The 14,066-nt window shown below is 35.8% G+C and overlaps 1 protein-coding gene across 1 annotated transcript in view; it reads left to right on the forward strand.

The window, feature by feature from the left end:
- Positions 1–12,762: 12,762 nt before the first annotated feature.
- LOC137632059 (coiled-coil domain-containing protein 103) overlaps positions 12,763–14,066 on the forward strand; it is a 68,581-nt gene continuing 67,277 nt past the window's right edge. The window contains exon 1 of the mRNA XM_068364035.1: positions 12,763–12,969. The gene's annotated coding sequence lies outside the window, so the exon portion shown is untranslated. The remainder of the gene's footprint in view (positions 12,970–14,066) is intronic.

A 14,066-nucleotide genomic window follows, 5' to 3' on the forward strand; every position in this document is an offset into this window, starting at 1 on the left:
CACAAATATTATAGATTATAAACTCAGTCATTAAATTGATTTGCAGATTTTCCTTTTATAGTGTAGACTTTATATATTTCAACATTTAATTATCCCATTAATGCAACGACACAGGATTCATAGCCAAACGGATGAAATTTTTGTTTTTCATATTTATACATACTTTTTTTTAACAAAAATATCACTCATAGATACACACACACACACACACACACACATATATATATATATATATATAATATATATATATACACACACACACGCACACACACACACACACACACATATATATATATATATATATGTGTGTGTGTGTGTGTGTGTGTGTGTGTGTATTATCATCATCAGCCGTTGCTAGTCCACTGTAGGACAAAGACCTCAGACATGTCAAGCCACACGCATCTGTTGATAGTCTTTCTATACCAGTCTATGCAGTAGGCCTACACGTACACTTTCTTAGCTCATCAATCCTTCGTCTTTTCTTCCTTCCCCTGCTTCTTTTGCTTTCTCTAAAGATTCATTCTGTTATTAATGTCCATCCATTGACTGTCATTCTCCTTAAATATCCTGCCCATATATATGATGATTTCTTCACTAGCACATGCCTTTTTTATTTGAGATACTGAATCACAAATGGATTGTAATGTCAATTTTAATCTACCTTGAGAATGGATAGCCAGGAGGAAAATTTTCAAGATTCAAGTAAGCTACTCTTCAATGCTGTGACCAGAGAGTTCCTGATGGTGGCCTACAAGAGGACCAGAGCCATATCCTCAAGGCAATACCTCCAAAGCACAAACTGTTCTGCAGGGCAAGCATTGATGGTTTCATTCTTGACATCCTGATCTCTCAAAGGATGGGTCTGCCCTGCAGGTCAACAGCAGGGCTGTTATCACACTTGTCAAGATCCTGATGTAACAACACCAGTCTGCTATCTATGCGGATAGCTGGTTCGCTAATATTGGCCTCGTAGAGTACCCCAAGGATTGTCTTGGTTACTGAAAAGTGGGCGATGCAAGGACAAACAGTATTTATATCCTCTACTCCTTGAGGGCAACATAAGGCATTTTCCTCTGAATTGGTTACTGGAATTACAAAGGGGACCAACCACTCCACTCAGCCATTTATAATAGGACCACGAAGCCTCAAAAGGAACGTTGGAGTAATCACTCAAAAGTGTCACAATATGTGAATTGTATATTTTAAGGACACTTTTGAGTTATTACTCCATTTTCTAATATGGTTTATATTTTGAATATATATCAAAATTACGCTGGCATCACGAACTTCTGCTTGGTTGACTATGTTGACGATATCAGTTCCAAGTCGTTTAGTGAGGAAAACCATGCTATTTTTTTTAAATAATTCTATAGTTTTTATAATATCAAATTGATTCCCGCGTGGCGAATTGTTTTAAAATATGAAAAAGTAATAGAGCGTGGTCTTGTAAACAAATACCCAATCAATCAATATTTCCGATGAAACTTTCAGGAAAATTACGCAAGAATTCCTCTAAGGGGAAATGATTTTCTTATCAAAGTAAAGGAAGTGAATACGTCACGCCAGTAACGCTTGCGTAGGTAGCCTAGCCGAGTGCTTGCTTGAAGTTTTAACGTCGGGGGCTGCCGATTCTCTCCGCTTAGCCCTGGCCAACAGCCCAAATAATCAACGGCTATGGGGCTTTGGCCCGACCTTGAGAAGAGGGTTGTCTATAGACTGTTTCTGTTCAAATGTATAACTACCAGAAGGGAAAGAGAAAATTATGTGGGTTTGCTCTTTGTACCAAATCCATTAGAGATTTTTTATCTTAGCCCGGATAAGAGAGAGAGAGAGAGAGAGAGAGAGAGAGAGAGAGAGAGAGAGATGAGTCCTCTGTGAAGCCCTCAAACTTGAGAGTGTGTGTGTGTGCTTTCCTCTGTGAAGCACCCCCAGTTGAGAGAGAGAGAGAGAGAGAGAGAGAGAGAGAGAGAGAGAGAGTTTAGGTTTTTTTTAATTCACATTAACATAGGTCAAATTTCCTTGAATTTTGACATGACATATCATATAAGAAATTTTCTCTATGCTCTGCACCGCTGTATAACATTTATATTCATTATAGTTTTAATTCGTACATTTGCTTTGAATTCTTAATAAAAAGTATCTCTTATGAAATCCAATAATAAAAAGTAATTGTGTGATTTAAGAAATATCCTGACTTAGTTTTCTGAAAGAATATTGCAATGAGATATCAATAAACGATGAAGAGAGTCAATATCATCTTTATTAACACTGCCAAAGAGATTATATTTTACCTGCGTTTATTTATTTATCACCCAGTTTTAATAACGGAAAAACCCATCAAAATTTGGATGTGATCCGGATCAAAATCGTGATTATTATTATTATTATTATTATTATTATTATTATTATTATTATTATTATTATTATTATTATTATTATTATTATTATTGTCAACATGTGAAAAATGGAAAGCTTGGTCCGTAGACTTGTGTAAAATGATGACAATCCTTGACAATCTTCTTTGGTGGAAGTTTGAAATCAATGATTGCTCTTTTTACTTCTTATTAATGTTTCTTAAAACAAACTTTATCCTTATAGAATGCTGTTCACAAGTGGTAAGGGCGGATGTAAACTCCTAAGACCTGTTATTAAGTTAGATTCCAAATACTACTGATATTTATTTCTGTTTTGTGACGACTAACATTAAGTAGCTACTGGATTTCTGTCTGGTCTGTCCGATATTATGATTTGAGGGCCAAATAGAATTCAATCCTGAGATACTACCGCCAGAGAGTTATTGGGATCTGACAAGCCAGATAGTACTACATTAGATCCCTCTCTCGGTATGGCTCATTTTTCCTATGCCTACACACACCGAATAGACTGTCCTTTTCTTTCCACGTTCTCCTCTGTCCTCATACACCTGACATTACTGAATTTACCAAACAGTTCTTCTTCACCCCCGGGGTTAACTACTGCACTGTAATTATTCAGTGGCTACTTCCCTCATGGTAAGGGTAGAAGAGACTCTTTAGCTATGGTAAGCCGCTCGTCTAGGAGAAAGACACTCCAAAATTAAACCATTATTATCTAGTCTTGGGTAGTGCCATAGCCTCTGTACCATGATCTTCCACTGTCTTTGGTTAAAGTTCTCTAACTTGAGGGTACAGTCAGGCACAATATTTTATCTGTTTTCTTATTTCCTTTTCTCACTGGGCCATTTCCCTGTTGGAGCCCTTAGGCTTATAGCATCTGGCTTCTCCATCCAGGGTTGTAGTTTAGCTTAGAAATAATAATGATAATCAGCTGGTACTAGAGGGAGATTATCTATCTGGTGCGTTCTTTCTTCAAGATGGACACTTTTGAATCAGTCATTGGTGATTTCATAAAAAAGTTATTGAACTCTTCGAAATGCTTCACATCTTTTTGAAAATCTCATTTTTTAACATCAAGTCTATGTGAGTGACATTTTCACATTGCATTCCATTGAATTTAAGAAGGAAAAAAATATAGGGATTTATTTTTACCCAGTTCTTACCAGAAATCCCTCGTTGCTTGCCCAACTCTAAATGAAATTGGAACTGAAACAAGATGCCTCTAACTTATTGGAAACGCCCCTGTCTGGCTATCTGCTGGACGGAGTTCGAGACCCTCTCAAGCTCGATAGTTTCTTGTAGTGTCTGCAACCTAACTATCCTTTTGAGCTAAGGATGGGGCTTTTGTGGGAGCCTGTAAGTACACCTGCTGAGTCATCAGCAGTCATTGCATGGCCCTAACTGATCCTAGCTTGGGTGGAGAGGTGTTTGGGCACTGATCATGTGTATATGGTCAGTCCCTAGAACATTGTCACTATCCTTTGCCTTTGCCATTCCTGAGCGACCTTTAAACCTTAGATAACATCTGGTTAATGAGACTAGATTAGATAATCATGATTCACTCTGGCCTGACACGCTTCATTAATAACAAGCAGTAATACAAAATGCATGACTAATGAGTGATTATAATCCCTACTCTGAGGAATGATTTACCGTATAATTCTCTCTCTCTCTCTCTCTCTCTCTCTCTCTCTCTCTCTCTCTCTGTCCATTGGAGGATAAACAACACGGCAATATCGAATATCACTTCGCACCCAAGGTAAACAAAAGACTCCCATTACGTCCAAGTGCGTACTTTCAGGACCTTGATAAACGCTGTACAACATGCAATTTCTCCCCCATTATATCTGGGCCAGCTGCTTTACTATTACTCTGCTGTTGCGTCTTAGTCAGAGTGATCCTCTGTCATTTAGGTAGGGCGTGTCCTGAAGGATATTTGTCGTTATCCTTACTGTGTGTCATTTCCTTTTGCTATTTTTTTATGGCAATGATATCTGCGTCAGGATAAAATCAACATTCGGGAATCATGATCTTCCCACAGAGAGAGAGAGAGAGAGAGAGAGAGAGAGAGAGAGAGAGAGAATTTCTTTACGATATAAATGTGCCAAGTAACTTATAAATATTTTGTTCAAATAAAAAACATATATATATATATATATATATATACTGTATATATGTATGTATATACATATACATACATGATATGTATATATATATATATATATATACATATATATATATATATATATATACACTAGTGTACCCTCTAACCAGGGTATGATTATTCCTCTTCCCCCTACCAGAAGGACGAGGCAGAGATCGGATAGTTATACGTCTAGTAATGCTGCTGAGCGTGACCGGAAAGAAATTATATATATATATATATATATATATACAAATCATCAAAGTTTTTGCATATTGGCCGTACATCCTATCTCTTATGATATAGCGTGTTTATAGAACTGGAACAATAGCCTACCTTCGTATACTTTCATCGTTTCACTAAACTCACTTCCTTTATAACATCAATATCTCAATGTCTTTGTATATCAACCGTGGTTTTTCTATTTCCTGTTACTTCATTAGATTTTGGTTAACTCTGACGGTAGGCTATAGTTTTATTTTTCATTATTCAAATGGGCTACTCACAGACACACACACACACAAACTAGCCACAACCCTAACATGTATGAAAACATGTCTAAGGTCTTTGTCCTGCAGTGGACTAAACGGCTGCATTTGTTGTTGTTGTTATTATAATTATTATTATTATTATTATTATTATTATTATAAGCCCAGGGGCCCCAACAAGGAAAATAGCCCAGTGAGGAAAGTAAACAAGGAAAAATAAAACATTTTGAGAACAGTAACAACAAACTATAAAAGCTTTAATAAAACAAAGGGAAGTCTATGGTAAGCAACTCTTCTAGAAGAAGGACTCCAAAATCAAACCATTGTTCTTTACTCTTGGGTAGTGCCATAGCCTCTGTACCAAGGTCTTCCACTGTCTTGGGTTAGAGTTCTCTTGCTTGAGGGTAGACTCAGGCACACTATTCTACCTTATTTCTCTTCCTCTTGTCTGTTAAAGTTTTTATAGTTTATATGGGAGATATTCACATTAATGTTACTGTTCTTAAAATATTTTATCTTTCCTTGTTCCCTTCCCTCACTGGGCTATTTTCCCTATTAGAACCCCTGGGCTTATAGCATTCTGCTTTTTCTAACTAGGGTTGTAGCTTAGCATTTAATAAAAAGAGAAATTAGAAAGAATAGTGTGCCCTAGTGTACTCTTGTTGTTAATATATATATATATATATATATATACATATATATATATATATATATATGTGTGTGTGTGTGTGTGTGTGTGCGTGTTTTTATCTTTGTTTTCCGCCATGAGGTCATCCTACTGTAAAACAATGACACACACTCTCTCTCTCTCTCTCTCTCTCTCTCTCTCTCTGCAAATCTGTGTTTCTTAGAACCAACACGTTCCAGCAAACTTCGAATCCTTCCGCTTGGGATCACGATGATTGCCTGAATGGTTCACTGGCGAAGTGCTCCGAACTCCTTCCCCAAACGGGCCTTTGTTAACCTTGGGAAAACGCCCGTGTTATTGAATCCATCTATGCTCCGATTGTCTTCTCAGTGACTTGAAAGATGACGAAACAAGAGGCATGATCCTTTTTTTTTCTTTGTCAAGTATTTCTCACTCTAAATCCTTTGTTTGTTTACATTTGGAAGACTGATGGCGAGCTACTGGCACTGTGCATGCGTTGTTGCGTTCGCCTGTGCACCGAACATCAGGTGCTCGTTTAAGATATGGTATAAGAAATGATAGGTAAAGAGAAAGATGCTCACAATCTATACTGTGTCGATGTATGCAGTGAAGAGACGCTGCGAAACTGTCTAGTGAGCTTGTACGTGTTAATTGCAAGATGAGAAAGCTGAGCAAGAGTAAGGCAGAATAGGTAGCTTATATAGAAAAGTTCAGCTGGGCTACACAAGGCACTAGAAGAGTTGGAAGACCCAAGCCTACATGGCTGAGTACTATGAACCGCTAAATAGGAGATGATGAATGGAGGAGTATAGAGACGACTGGCGAAATCTAACCGAGGCCCTTTGCGTCAATAGGCGTAGGAGATGATGATTCAGAAACCACCTGGAGAGAGTAATAGATAGGAATTTGGACAAAGAAAAATTGAAGTACATGATATTATTATTATTATTATTATTATTATTATTATTATTATTATTATTATTATTATTATTATTATTATTACAAGCTAAGGTACAACCCTAGTTGGAAAAGCAAGATTCTATAAGCCCAAGGACTCCAACAGGGGAAAATAGCCTAGTGCGGAAAGGAAATAAGGAAATTAATAAACGATCTGAGAAATAATGAACAATTGAAACGATATTTAAAGAAAAAAACATTAACATCATTTACAGATAATTCATATGTAGACTGTAAAAAGACTTATGTCAGCTTGTTCAATAAAAAAAAAAAAAAAACTTTTGCTGCAAGTTTGAACATTTTAAGTTCCATCGATTCAACTGCCTGATTAGGAAGACCATTCCACAACTTGGTCACAGCTGGAATAAAACTTCTAGATTGCTTTGTAGCATTGAGACTCAGGATGGAGAAAACAACTATAAGATGAAAGTAGAGGTGGAATTAGAAAGATGAACGGTGTGTACAGTAAACTATTGATAAAAGGCTTCAGTAGTCTTTGGTAGTCAGTGTAATTGTACAATGGTACTGAGCAGGTAATTTTGAGGGCGTGTGGTTTGGACGTTGGAACTCCCGAGGTGATGGATGGGGCAGGCAATGTGGCGATCTGTAAAAGTAATTAAAGAATTACCACAAGAAATACAATAGACCAGTGTTATGAAGTGGTTTGGTCACGTGGTGAGAATGGAAAAGGAGAGGTTAGCAAAAGGGGGGTGTATAGTTTGGAAGTACTAGGAGAAAAAGACTTAGAAAGGAGTAAATAGGTTGTATGAAATACGCGCGCGTGTGTGTACATGTGTGTATAAGTTCAGGATAGATAATACATTGCTTGCACTGAAGTCTGACGCGCTGAGAATCAAGTCCTCTGGGGGGAGGGGGGGGCGTTATTCATGATGCAGCAGTTTATGGATGAATGGGACTGTGAATGGTTGGTCTCATTACAACAAAGCTGTTAGGGGAACGACCTAATGTTGAATTTACATTCACACACACACATTAACATGTAAACACACATATACACATAGGCACACTATACTATCTTATTTTTCTTCCACTTGTTTTTTATAGTTTATATGTGAAAGATATATTTCAATGTTGTTAAAATATTTCATTTTAACTGCTAATTCTTTTCTTGTAGTTTGTTTATTTCCTTGTTTCCTTTCCCCACTAGTCTAATTTTCCCTGTTGGAGCCCTTGGGCTTTTTGCATTTCCAACTAGGGTTGTAGCTTGGCTAGTAATTATATACAGTATATATATATATATATATATGTATATATACATATATATATATATATATATAAATGTATATATATATATATATATATATAAATGTATATATATATATATATGTATGTATATATATACACATATATATATACATATATATATATATATATATGTGTGTGTGTGTATATATATATATACATACATATATATATATATATATATACATATATATATATGTATATATACCTATATATACATACATTTATATACATACATATATATATATATATATATACATATATATATATGTATATATATATACATACATATATATATGAGTATATATACATATAATATATATATATATATATATATGTGTGTGTGTGTGTGTGTGTGTGTTTAGGTAGATAGATATACAAATATATGTGTGTGCTTTCAAGTACGTTACCAGTAAAGTCTTTTGCATTTCATTATTCGGTCCTTGAAGTATATAATTGTTTAGTACATCAAGAACTAAGATTCAAATTACTTGTTACTTTATCCCCCTCAAGCGGAGATTGTGGTAGATAGGCTTAGGACTATCTACCAATTATCATTGCTCTAATTTAACTGCAAAATAGTTGTGCCAATTGACGCAAAGGGCCTCGGTTAGATTTCACCAGTCGTCTCTATCCTGAGCTTTTATACTAATGCTTCTCCATTCATCATCATCTACTTCACGTTTCATAGTCCTCAGCCATGTAGGCCTGGGTTTTCCAACTATTCTAGCATCTTGTGGAGCCCATTCAAATGTTTGGTGAACTAATCTCTCTTGGGGAATGCGAAGAGCATGCCCAAACCATCTCCATCTACCCCTCACCATGATTTCATCCACATATGGCACTCGAGTAATCTCTCTTTATAGTTTCATTTCTAATCCTGTCCTGCCATTTATCTCCCAATATCATTCTGAGGGCTTTGTTCTCAAATCTACCAAATCTGTTAGATATTGTTTCAGATGACATGATATTACGCTCCCAGATTAAAAATGGTTTGTAAGCTGGATAATTTCTTGCTTCACTAACTGTAATGTTTGAAGCTCTCCTAAATAATAATCCTGAAAATATTTTGAAGGATTACACATACTTCAAGTAGTCTTAAAACCATTGGGCATGACTTGGCCTACGAAATAAAGAAAACATGTCGTCGACATACCGTCTATAAAAGAGGTTTAAAGTCAACAGGACATTCATTTTATTATTATTATTATTATTATTATTATTATTATTATTATTATTATTATTATTATCATTATTATTTGCTAAGCTACAATCCTAGTTGGAAAGGCAGGATGCTATAAGGGAAAATAGCCCTGTGAGGAAAGGAAACAAGGAAAAGTGTTAAGAACAGCAACAACACCCAAACACCTATGTAAACTATGAAAACTTTACCAAAACAAAAGGAAGAGAAATAAGATAGAATGGTGTGCCCGAATGTATCCTCAAGCAAGAGAACTAACCCAAGACAGCGGAAGACCATGGTACAGAGGCTATGGCACTACCCAAGACTAGAGAACACTGGTTTGATTTTTGGAGTGTCCTTCTCATAGAAGAGCTATTTACCTAATAGTTTTGTGTTTTTTTTTTATTTGCTAATAAGATTAATGTAGGCATTACCTACTGAATGCCTTTTTTTCCTTTTTTTTTGTCAGTCTATTCCAATGACCTGTGTGCCATTGATCGCTATCTATTATAATTGTGTTCACTTTTGCTAAATGTGGTCGTTTGTACATGTATTCAGCACATTTTGTTAACTGTTTTGAATTAAAAATGTTGTAATGTTTACCGTTTCATTGTCCCAGTTTTAACCTCATAAGAAAAACAATTGTTGGTAATTTATACCACTAAGTTAGTCGTGTAGATTTATTTGTTATTCTTATAGTAAACAAAAGAAAACACAATTCATCATCATCATCATCAGCCGTTACCAGTCTTCTGCAGAACAAAGGCCTCAGATATGTCCCTCCCCTTGCGTCTATTTATGGTCTTTCTATGCCAGACCAAACCCGATAACTTCCTCAGTTCGTCGTTAAGTAATTCGCATTTAAGATAGTTTCTTTGTTTAAGATAGACTTTAGTGACGCATTGTGTGTATTTCTATGTCCGTAAAAACACGTTTTCAATTATGAAATGAAATCCATGGAGTTTTGGTTTCAATATTACAGGGAATCTTACTAAGTTCCAGGTTCTTGGTCGTTCACCACACGGTAATAGGAATGATGGACATATATTATTATTATTATTATTATTATTATTATTATTATTATTATTATTATTATTATTATTATTATTATTATTATTATTATTATTATTACTTGCTAAGCTACAACCCTATATAAGCCCAGGGGATCCAAATGGGAAAGTAGCCCAGTGAGGAAAGGAAATAAGGAAAAACTACAAGCGAAGTTTTAGAACAATGATAACATTAAAATAAATCCTTCATATATAAACTTTAAAAACTCGAAAATAACAAGAGGAAGAGAAACAAGATAGAATAGTGTGCCCGAGTGTACCCTTAAGCAAGATATCTTAAACCCTAGACACTAAAAGACCATGGTAAAAAGGCTATAGCACTACCCAAGACTTGGGAACAATGGTTTGATTTTGGGGGTGTCCTCCTAAAAGAGCTGCTTACCATACCTAATGAGTCTCTTCTACCCTTACCAAGATGAAAGTAGCCACTTAACAATTACAGAGCAGCATTTAACCCCTTGAGAGAAGAAGAATTGTTTAGTAATTTCAGTGTTGTCAAGTGTATGAAGAAAGAGGAGAATGGGAAAAGAATAGGCCAGATTATTCTGTGTATGTGTCGGCAAAAAGGAAGTGAGCCGTAACCAGAGAGAGGGATCCAATGCAATACTGTCTGGCCAGTCAAAGGACCCAATAACTCTCTGGCGGTAGTATGTCAACGGGTGGCTGGTGCCTTGGCCATCCTACTGTCTAGATGCAATGAACTCTATAGAGTTTGTTGTCAGTGGGTACCTCCTACACATACGCATAACATGCGTACATTTATTTCTAACTTCCATAGCTTGTCTAATAGATCGTGCAACTTCTTTAGTTAGCGATTCTAATATCCTGAAATCTATGATAGGCCTACTGCCTCTAAATGTATCATCTGGCTCTTTGCACATCTCACAAAGCATATAATTTTCATTTGTTTCTATAATCTTATTTCAAGTCTATCATATTCAGCCTAGTCTTCATTGCAATGGGTGTGTAATTCACCTAAATAATCCTTTCTGCCGTTACCAATTATAAGTCTTAACTTTGTCATTTATTCATTAGTTTTCTTCTGTTTAACTTTGTAAAGACCATTTGCTACTTGTCGTTTTATTAATTTCGTGAGTTCTTGCTCTCTACACTTTCTTACCTCTTCAATTTCAATATCATACTGTTAACATATTTCTATAAGACTTTTGCCCCAATATTCCTTGTATTGTTTCATTTATTTGGTCTTCCACTATCTCTTTAACTAATCATTAACATCTGATGTAAAAATGTGAAAAAAGATTACCTTAATACAACCAATTGTATTCTCACCTAGCCGCATTTCTGTCTGTTATCAACCCCAAATATTGCTTTAGAGTTCATTTAGCATTTCTTTCCTGGCTTTTCATAATTTGTAAATAATATTCCTACATTTAAATGTTTTACTCATTGTCTATCTGACACAGATTTTTTTTTCAATTATTAATTTACTTTAAGGGGTGCTTTTCTGGTCCTATACTGCAGGGGGACCTACTCTCTACATGCCCTTTAATAATTGATTTTATCTTATAGCCTACATCCCAAGGCATTAATCAAAATTGCACACCACATGTAGCTCGTTTGTTTTCAAATCCACTTTATCGAAGCACCAAGAAAACAAGAAAATCTTCAGTTTCCTCTTGAAAACCTTAATTTCTCCAGTCTTTCGGATATCTAGTAGAAGCTTGTTGTATAGTCTTGAGGCTGTATATTTGAAAGCTCTAGAACTTTAGCGTAGACATACTGTATTTCTGTGCCTTTCCCTCCAGCATTCCATATATAGTTCCCTTATTTGCTTATTCACTATCTCTTTAAATAACCGTTTATCATCTGGTTTAATGATGCCATGAATTTATAAAAGAAATATACCACTAAGGCACCAGCCACCCCCTTGAGATACTACTGCTTGAGAGTTATTGGGTCCTTTGACTGGCCAGACAGTACTATATCGGATCCCTCTCTCTGGTTACGGCTGATTTCATCTTGCTGACACATACACAGAATAGTCTGGCCTATTCTTTACACAGTATCCTCTTTCCTCATACACTTGACACAACACTAAAATTACCTACCAATTCTTCATCTCTCAAGGGGTTAACTACTGCACTGTAATTGTTCATTGGTTAATTTCCTCTTGGTAAGGGTAGAAGAGCCTCTTTAGCTATGGTAAGCAGCTCTTCTAGAAGAAGGACACTCCAAAATCAAACCATTGTTCTCTAGTTTTGGGTAGTGTCATAGCTTCTGTACCATGATCGTCCACTGTCTTGAGGGTACACTTGGGTACACTATTCTATCTTTTTTCTCTTCCTCTCGTTATTTTCAAAAATTTTTATAGTTTTTATACGGAAGATTTATTTAATGTTATTATTATTCTTAAACTTCTCTTGTAGATCTTCCTTATTTACTTTCCTCCCAGGGCTATTTTCCCGGTTGGAGCCCCTGGGCTTATAGCATCCTGTTTTTCCAACTAGGATTGTAGCTTAGCAAGTAATAATAATAATAATAATAATAATAATAATAATAATAATAATAATAATAATAATAATAATAATAATAATAATAATAATAATAATATACTTATCTTAAAGAATAAGAGCCAGATAAAGGCCCAGATCTCCTAGTTCCTACTGAAGTAGAAGAAGAGGAAGCCAGTCCCCTGGAGGATTGTACTCGATAGTACTTGTTTGTGTTTTGATTTTGTTGTTGTGTTGTGATTCAAGTCTCTGTCCCCACACAGAATTATACTTGATTTAACAACGACGCTAACGTAGGCTAGCCATAGCCTACAAAGGAATTTTGGAAGCTGGAGCTGTTCACGCGTTATTTAGGTCTTCTAGAGAACTGGTAAGCGGATTGAAGACGTTTTAGGATGGATAAACAGTTGTGACAGGTTAAACTTGTTTACGTTTCCAAAGTGTAATTAAAAGAACACTTGTAATGGATAGATTGGGTGATTAATATGATTTTGAGCTTAGGTGTTATTATAATCTGGAATTAAAAGAACACCCAGACACTGGTGAGGTATTGTAAGGCCCAACCAATACCAGGTAGGCCATTACATTAGAATTTGGGGAATAATTTACTTCGGATTTCCTTTACCTTAATTAAGGCCTGTTTTCTTGTTCATTCTATGTCTGAGGCACCTCATATTGGGGATAATAGGATACCTTAATTTCTCATAAGATACATGAGAGGGAAAATGTAATTTGTCGGGACAGGGTAAGCTATAAATATAGTGATCTAAGGGGTATTAATATACAGTAGAAAAACACAGGACAAACTTTGCCAATAATGAAATTCGGATATATATATATATAAAAAACTTCCAATTTTTCGAAAATGACCTTTATTTCCATCACAAAGAAATAGTTGATAAGATATACCCTTATATATCCTACAATAATGAGGGCCTCCAGTGGGAACCAGGTGGGGTGGGTTGCATGTATGATGACTGCTGACTTAGAACATTGCAGTGGGCCATTATTCCCCCCCCCTCATTAGGTAAGTATGTAAGGGGGAAAGGAAGTTTAGGTCAGTTGGTGCCCCCTTTTTATGCATGCTGGACGAACTGGCAGCTGATATGAAACTCCAGGTGACGAATGTAGTTCGTTGGGACGGGAAAACGTAAGCTAAAAATGGGACCCGCATTCAGGTAAGTAGGTAAGGATACAGCTTCTATGTTAGGTTATGTGGTTTTCTTGTGTGATTTTACAGTATCTTAAACTGTACAGGCACCACATTTCTGATTCATAGTCCTCAGACATTAATTTCCCTTTTTTTTTGGGGTATTGGAACTGGTTGACAATTGCATTCTCCTTCCAAATGGTTAATAAGAATATTTCACTGTCACTTGACTTTTATTTTGAACTTATGTATATCAGCAGCCAGTTCTTCCCATGTCCATAGTAAATGGACAGCTAACTTGAACTACTCCACCTAAC

Source organism: Palaemon carinicauda, chromosome 40 (assembly GCF_036898095.1).
Source record: "Palaemon carinicauda isolate YSFRI2023 chromosome 40, ASM3689809v2, whole genome shotgun sequence".
NCBI classification, from domain to species: domain Eukaryota; kingdom Metazoa; phylum Arthropoda; class Malacostraca; order Decapoda; family Palaemonidae; genus Palaemon; species Palaemon carinicauda.